This window comes from Ictidomys tridecemlineatus, chromosome 1, assembly GCF_052094955.1.
Source record: "Ictidomys tridecemlineatus isolate mIctTri1 chromosome 1, mIctTri1.hap1, whole genome shotgun sequence".
Lineage (NCBI taxonomy): Eukaryota > Metazoa > Chordata > Mammalia > Rodentia > Sciuridae > Ictidomys > Ictidomys tridecemlineatus.
Window position 1 is genome coordinate 77,330,266 of NC_135477.1, and position 7,819 is coordinate 77,338,084.

Consider the following 7,819-nt stretch of genomic DNA (forward strand, 5'->3'; position numbering starts at 1 on the left):
AAAAGATAAAATTGTATCTTATTTAATTTTTGGTTCCGGGGATTGAACCCAAGTCTGAGCTACATTCCTAACCCTGTTTATTATTTATTTATTTTTGGGAGTATGGGGGATGGAACTCAGGGACACTGTTTATTTAGAGAGAGGGTTTCACTGAGTTGCTTAGTGCCTCCCTTTTGCTGAGGCTATCTTTGGACTCACGAGCCTCTTGTCTCAGTCTCCTCAGTCACTGGGATTACAGGCGTGTTGTGATAGAGTCTCACTAAGTTTCTGAGGCTGGTCTTGAAATTGCCATTCCTCTGCCTCTGCTACTGAGTAGCTGGGATTACAGGTATGCTACATCATATCTGCCAACCACACTGCTTTCAATGTGACAGCCATGTTCCCTCCCCAAAGTACCTTTCTAGCCCCCATTTCAGCTGGAGGTAACCCTGTGACTACTATCCATCCATTGATATGTACCCAAATGACTGTTTATGGTTTATGAGCATTTTCCTTAATAGGGAGTGTGTGGGCCCTTCTTCCCTTCCTCTTCCTTGCAGTCCAGAACATGGTTGTGATAGGTGGAGCAAAGCAGCAATTCTGGGCCATCCTGCTCCCTAGGATGCTGAGCAGAAAGTTATAAACCTGAAATTTCTGAGGATAAACAAACTCTTATTCATGTTCACACTGTGTCTACTCAGGGTTTGTTTAGGACAACTGTTAATCCTCCCAAAAGGGAGGTGTTGGAATTGCCTTGTGGACATCCAGGTCCAAGTGGCAAACATCTGAGAAGAACCTTCTGGAAGGCCACAAAATAAAGCATGTCACATAACTAAGCTTTGCATTGGGGAATTTTAGGTGACTACCATTTTTTCTTCTTTCTGTTTTTTTTTTTTTTTTACTAGTTATATTTTGGTGGAACTGGGAATTGAACTCAGGGGTCCTTTAGCATTGAGGCATATCATTAGTGCTCTTTTTATTTTTTATTTTTAGATAAGGTCTCTCTTACTTGCTGAGGCTGGGCTCAAACTTGCCATCCTCCTCCCTTAGCCTCCTGAGTGGCTGAGATTACAGGTTGCCACTGCTTCTGGTGGTTTTTACTAATTATTATGGCTTAGATATGACATCTCACCCACATCCCACGCAGGCAATGGAATTTGGGGTTCCTCTGCATGAAGCGGCTTAGCTGCAAAATAAATCTAAAAAAAGAAGGTGGTGAAAAAGAACACACCAAGCAGAAAGTAATTTTAGAAATCGAGGGCTGGACGGCTCTTCCACCTCAGAGGTCGACTTCTACACTGGAAAGAGAAAGCTAGAGCCCGGTTCGCTTTATTTATATTTTATTGAATATATATTTATATGGAACTTCAAAGGCTTTCTACAGAATGTTCTTCACCAAATAAAGTAGGAAGTGGGCTTTCCAGTTCCCAAGGGTCACGCCCAACTGGGGAGTTATGGATCCATCAGTCTTCCTAGGTGATCCAGGATAGAGGTCATGTGCATTGTGCAATCCATTAAGTGGGAGGAACCGCAAAATAGCTTGCAATGCCAAACCAAAATCTCCTTGGCTCAAGGCCAAGTGAAGACTTCTCAAATAGCTCCGGGGTGGCTCCCCACAATGACATGTTCCAGAAAAGCTCCTATGTTAATACAGGACTATTCAGAGGTAAAAGATTATAAGAGCTATAACTTAATCAGTCCAACGGAGCTTGAATAGACTGGGTGGTAACTGTGGACAGATGGGAAATGGCTGGAGAGGGTCATGGTCACCGGGGGGCAGGCCTTAGAAGTGTTTATCTTCCTTGTGGTGGCCCTTACCTGCTCTTGTTCTTCCTGGTCACCATGATCAGAGCAGCTTACCTCAGCCATCCTCTTCTGCCACAATGTTCTACCTCATCTTGGGACCGTGATCTCCAAATAAACTTTTCTTCCGCCAAGTTGTTCTTGTCAGGTATTTTGGTCACAGTGACAAAATGCTGACTAACAGACATTTTCTACAATCAACAAGTGTTACCTAACAAATACTAAGAGGAATTTAAGAAAGGAAATAGCAAAGAGCACCAACAGGTAATTCACAGAACCAGCAACACACATTGACTGCTATGAAAACAGTGTTCAATATCTTGGATTATTAAATGAGCACCAAAATACTGATATTCCTTTTTTCAGTTCTCATAGGAACGCATGTACCTTACATAACATCCAGGGTAAGACAAGACACTATGAGCCATCCTCCTCCCTTAGCCTCCAATGCAAACGTCTTATAAATGTATATGAAACTTTTAAGTGAGACACAGGATGTATGGAGTGGGAGATGTGGCAGGAGTTTGAGAGTTTGCTAAGGTTATTTTTGTGGTGGGAAAGAGATACTATTCAGTTTAAGAAAGAAATATAAGTAAATAAATATGTTTTAAAGGATAACCACTATAAAAATAAACAGAGTATGTTGCTTTTAAGGGACCAGGAAAACAAAAACAACAACCAAAAAAAAAAAAAAAACCCAATAAAATCCAAACCTTGATCTAGCCATGGACACACGAAAAACAGACAATACTTCTTAGTCAAGTACAAGGGAGTTTCCTTTCTTTGTTAAAGGTTATGTTCTAAAACCTATAATATCTACATTTAAAACTTGAGGGACCTTGAAGCTGGGTGTGGTGGTGCACACTCCCAGTAACCTGGGACACTGAAGGCAGGGGAATCACAAGTTTGAGGCTAGACTCAGTAGCTTAATCAGACCCTATCTCAAAAAAAAAAAAAAAAAAAAAAAAAGGACTGGGGATATAGCTCAATGGACAAGCGCCCCTGGATTCAGTTCCTAGTAACCCCCTCGACAAAAACAAAACAAAACAAATATTTAGGGATTTTGATAGTTGATTGACCAACAGAAGATTGGTAGGTAGATGATAGATACCCATAAATGAGAGGAAAGCATCGGAAGGGGTGGGTAGTACCAACATGACTTGCAGGCAAGGTGACCACCTATTGAGAATACTTACCAAATAAAACTCTTGTTTCTTGCCTTTTGTGCTGGAGCTACCTCATGTTCCTTTTAATCTGGTGTCTTGTCCCTGTGGATATGCCAGGGTTGGCTTTAAGGAAGGAGGTCAGAAATGCTCAGAACCATGACTTCTCCCATGAAGAAAAGATAAGTGTTGATTTCCATCATTGGCATCCTATGGGGATCCTGGGATCAGCGTCAGAGGCATCAGAAAGGATTATCCCGGCTCTAAAAGCCAGCTCTTCTATTTGATTCAGTACAAAAATAGTATATGTGCGTATCATATACCACACCCACAGACAGACCCACAGACACCTTGACCAAGGAAGTGCACCCTGGAAATAGGAAAGGTTCATTCGAGACATCTTTTATTGTGGGCCAACAGCTGCCTCTTAGGTTTTACCTTTCAGATTTTTCTCTTTTGTATTGCTGGTTGAAACCCTGGGCTTTGCCATTGAGTTATGCACCCTCTCCCTGCTTAGTTTTTTTTCTAGGGATTGAACCCAGGGACACTTAACTACTAAGAAACATCCCCAGCCCTTTTTAATATTTTATTTAGAGACAGGGTCTCACTGAGTTGTTTAGGGCCTCACTAAATTGCTGAGGCTGGCTTTGAACCCATAATCCTACTGCATTGTCCTCTCAAGCCACGGAGATTACAGGCACGCACTGCCCCCCCACCCCACCGATTTTACATTAGGAATATTAGTAATTTGTAATAAATAATTTCACAAGGGAACAAATCCAAAAACCCTATAATGGCCAAAGAAAACTGTCATCTGATTTACCTTTTCTGGGGTCAATTCCAGGATTTGTTTTGTTGTAAAGGGAATTCAAGGACCAACACATGATCCCAGTGATTGTTTTCAGGAACTGAGCCCAGAGCAAGGAAGGCATTTATAATGAAAATCCTGTTTCCATTTTTAGGAACAGATTTCCTTTGATTGCCACTTCTTGCCTTTCCGGATGAATCAGAAAATAATTTGATTGGACGAGTTAAGCACTTAGCCTGTGCCTGATGCATGCTGAGATTTCAGTCTTCATGAACTCAGATGGCATAAGCCACAAGCTCTCATGGCTGGTCCCTTCCAGGGCTCAAGGCTGGGAAACTATGAGGTCTGAGTATGTCATCCAGTTACATGGGAGCACACAGACAAGTGGAAGATACTCTGGCTGTCAGTATACAGAGGTAAGAAGTAAGCTGATCTGTTAATAGGCTAATTTATAATCTAAGCACTATCATTTTGTTTTGTTGTTTTTAGGTGTACTGAGGCTTGAACACGGGCACTCAACCACTGAGCCACATCTCCATTCCTATTTTGTATTTTATTTAGAGTCAGGGTCTCAGTGAGTTGCTTAGCATTTCAATCTTGCTGAGACTGGCTTTGAACTCGTGATCCTCTTGTCTCAGCTTCCCAAGCTACTGGGAATACAGGTGTGTGCCACCACACTCAGCTAAGCACTACCATTTGGATAAAATAAAACAATCTGTCAAGCTACATTGTGAGATTAAAATGTACAATTGCTAAAGAAATTCTTCAGTAAGTGACATGTTTCATATAAAAAGGAACAAAAGATTGGAGAACTTGAGAAGGTCATATTTTCTAACTCAGAATGTTAGTTCTCAATTAAAAAAGTAATAGGAAGAATAAGGGTTAGGTAGAAAGTGAGTTTTCATGTCAGATCTATGCAAAATGATACTTAATTCAAATCACTTGGAATTTTTTTTTTCTTTTTGTAGGGCTGGGTTTTGAACTCCTAGTCAAGCCCTCTATCATGGATCTTCACCCCCAGCCGCCTGAAGAGATTTTAGATCACAATGCTCGGGGTCATATCCAGAAATACCAGTGCAGGTGTAGACTGGGTAATACATACTTTTAATGGAAGTATCTCAGGGTCTTTGCATTTAAAGATAGTGACACAAGGTGGACATTTCCTTTTTCCCGTAGGAGGGGCCTGGTGGGGGAAGTAGGTCACTGGGACTGTCCTTGGAAGGCATATCTTTGACCTTTTCCCCTCCCTCTTTGCTTCTGGGCTGTCGTGAGGTGAGCTACTTTCCCCTCCACATTGCTCTGCCTTACCACTGGCTCAGAAACAATGGAACCAAGTGACCATAGACTGAAATCTTTCAAATGGTGTTTTTTTTTTCTCCTCTTTTTCAGTTGTTTTTATCAGGTATTTTTTCTCACAGCAGTGGAAAGCTGACTAACACAGGATGGGAATACAAACGTGGTGAAGGATATGTTCTAAAATTAGATTGTGGTGATGGTTGCACAGCTCTATAAATTAACTTTAAAAACCATCCAATTTACACCCAAAATGGGTGGATTTTTTGGGGAAGGGAGGTACAGGCACCACCTCTCACGAGCAGGTCAAGTACAGATGGACCGTCCCAGCAGGGGGGATGACTGTGCTGTGGAAGGCTATGTTGGTGGCAGGCTGGGTCTGCGCTGAATTCTGCTGCCCATTTGTTGGACGTCGCAGAAGCCTCAGCCTCTTCATCTTCATAGGCTGGGATGAGGGTACTGTCAGACAGGTTCCATAGGAGATGCAACATCCTGCCTGGAAGGTCCCCATTTACCCCTCAGTCCAGGAGGAGCCTCCCAGCCAATCTTGGTGTTCTCCAGGGCTATATAGCTCCCATGTGGACTTCATTTTTTCTAGTGAAAGCAAAAAGAAGCAGGTATAATTCATTCCAATGTTTTACTTAACCTAATATATCCCAAATATCATCAACAGACAGGTAATCAGTATGACTTTGTGTGTGTGTGTGTGTGTGTGTGTGTGTGTGTGTGTGTGTGTGGTGTGTAGCACTGGGATCTAACTCATGGCCTTTCACATGCTAGGCAAGTGCTCTACCACTGAGCTGCACCCCAACCCCTTTGATATAACTGTTATTAATGAGATGTTTTATATCCCTTTTTCTTATAAACTATTCGAAACCCAGAGTCTACTTTGCACTTATATCATACTTCATTTGGGGCCAGCTGTGTTTCAAATGCCTATCAGCTGCCTGCCTGCAGTGGCCAACATGAACTTGAGTTACAAAGGGCCTGATGGGTGTTCACCAAACCTGGGGTACCTTTGTGTGTGACTTCCCTTTTTCTTACCTGTGGTAGAAGCAAAGGAAATTCAAGGCCAGGTGGAGTCTGGCCCCAATCCCAACCCTGGCTGGCACCTAGGGTCGTTGGGATTCTCCTCCCAGGCCTAAGAATCTACTGTCACAGAGGTGGACCCAGGTCATGTGGATTCTTACACTTCCCTGTGCTTTGAACTCCTGTTGTCTTCATCAGGGTGTCATCAAGAGCTTCGGAGTGAGGAGCAGGGGAGCCCCAGACCCAGGAAGTTGCTGTTCTGGAGAGTGCTGGTGGAGGCCCTGGGCCACAGTGTCAGGAACAGCCGCAGAGCTGATGATCAGCTCATGCCTGGCACAGATTAAAGCACACCTTCTCATCGTTCTTCTTCTTTTAAAATAAAAATACTGTATTTACTTAGAAGCATTCAGAATGTCAGCAAAACTATGTCTTTTTTTTTTGCAATTACAGAATGATGTTCAGTTATTAATTATTTCATATAAGGTGCATCAGATAAAACCAAAGATGAAGCGACTACCTTCTTCTGCTCATTGTTCTTCGCAAGTCCTCTTCCCTGCCAAAGTGTCCTGATTTGGTGTAGGTTCTCACCAGGTTTATATTTCCCACATATCAGGAATCAGATTCCATTCTAAAGGCCGGAACCCAAGTCCTCCCCTCCCATGTCATCATACCTCGAAGATGAGAAGATGAGCTGCATCTATTCCACCAAGGAATGCCTTGACTCTGAACTTCACCCTGCTCCAGAGCCTACTTCTTCTCCCACACCTGAGAGCGGCTGGCAGAAGCCTTCTTGTTCTGACCTGGGAGATGGGGCTGTGTCCCTTCTCTAAGCAGGTGGATTCATGTGGATTTGCCTTCCTCAAGGTAGCTTTCTTCACATAGAGAGCAAAATGAGGCAGGCACTTGGCACTGTCTGGGCTTTCATACCTCTAGGGGGCTGTTGAGCTGTGTCCACCCTCAGGGGTGCCTAGCAGGAACAGGGCCAGGACCAGGGGGAGGTAGCTCCTCTGTAAGAGCAGCAGGCATTTGCTCCCTCACACAGGACGAAGTCTGGAGGTAGAGGTCTTCAGAGAGGAATAATTCTTGGTATTGGCAGAGGTCTATCTTCTTGTCTATCTTCTCTGTGGTTATCTTGACTTTTCCCAAGTGCCATTGCTTTAAATATCAACTCTTCATATGACTTTACCAAAGCAAGAAAGAAAAGGAATTACTCCATGGTGTCCTTTTTCCCCCCACCTCTGGTACTAGGGATTGAACCCAATGGCACTCTACCACTAAGCTTTATCTCCAGCTCCATTTTTTATATTTTTTATTTTGAGACAGGGTCTTGTTAAGTTGCCCATGCCTGAACTTGTGATCCTCCTACCTTAGCCTCCTGAGCAGCTGACATATCAGGTGGTTCTAATTGCCTGACCAAATGTCCTCTCTTGATTGAAAGGACTTTCTTTCAGAAAAACTTCAGAGGCTTCCTTTCATTTACCACCCATGACTGGCAATGTTGATCCCCAACACAGGGGATGGTTTGAGGTCAGGGAGAAGGGTTGATTGAGTTCTTTACTCTCATGCATTGATAACCCTTTGGAGTCCCAGACCTTTCTCTGGAAAGTAAGAAGGAAGAGATATTGCTCTCTAGGTACACCTAGACTCTGTTACATCTGGAGTTAAAAATGTTTAACGTGCACATAATGGGATATCTGAGAAAACCTATTCCAAATCCTGACACTGCACAAAAATAGACAACTCT

General features: G+C 43.1%; 1 long non-coding RNA gene across 5 annotated transcripts in view; it reads left to right on the top strand.

Moving 5' to 3' along the window:
• The window catches only part of LOC106145159 (uncharacterized), a 53,244-nt gene extending 46,764 nt beyond the window's left edge, over positions 1 to 6,480 (top strand). For 4 of the 5 annotated variants that reach the window (XR_013436408.1, XR_013436407.1, XR_013436403.1 and 1 more), the window contains 3 exons: positions 3,908 to 4,169; positions 4,722 to 4,844; positions 6,274 to 6,480. This is a non-coding gene — a long non-coding RNA (uncharacterized LOC106145159). The remainder of the gene's footprint in view (positions 1 to 3,907; positions 4,170 to 4,721; positions 4,845 to 6,273) is intronic. The other variant, XR_013436411.1, reaches the window with a different exon arrangement.
• Positions 6,481 to 7,819: the final 1,339 nt, after the last annotated feature.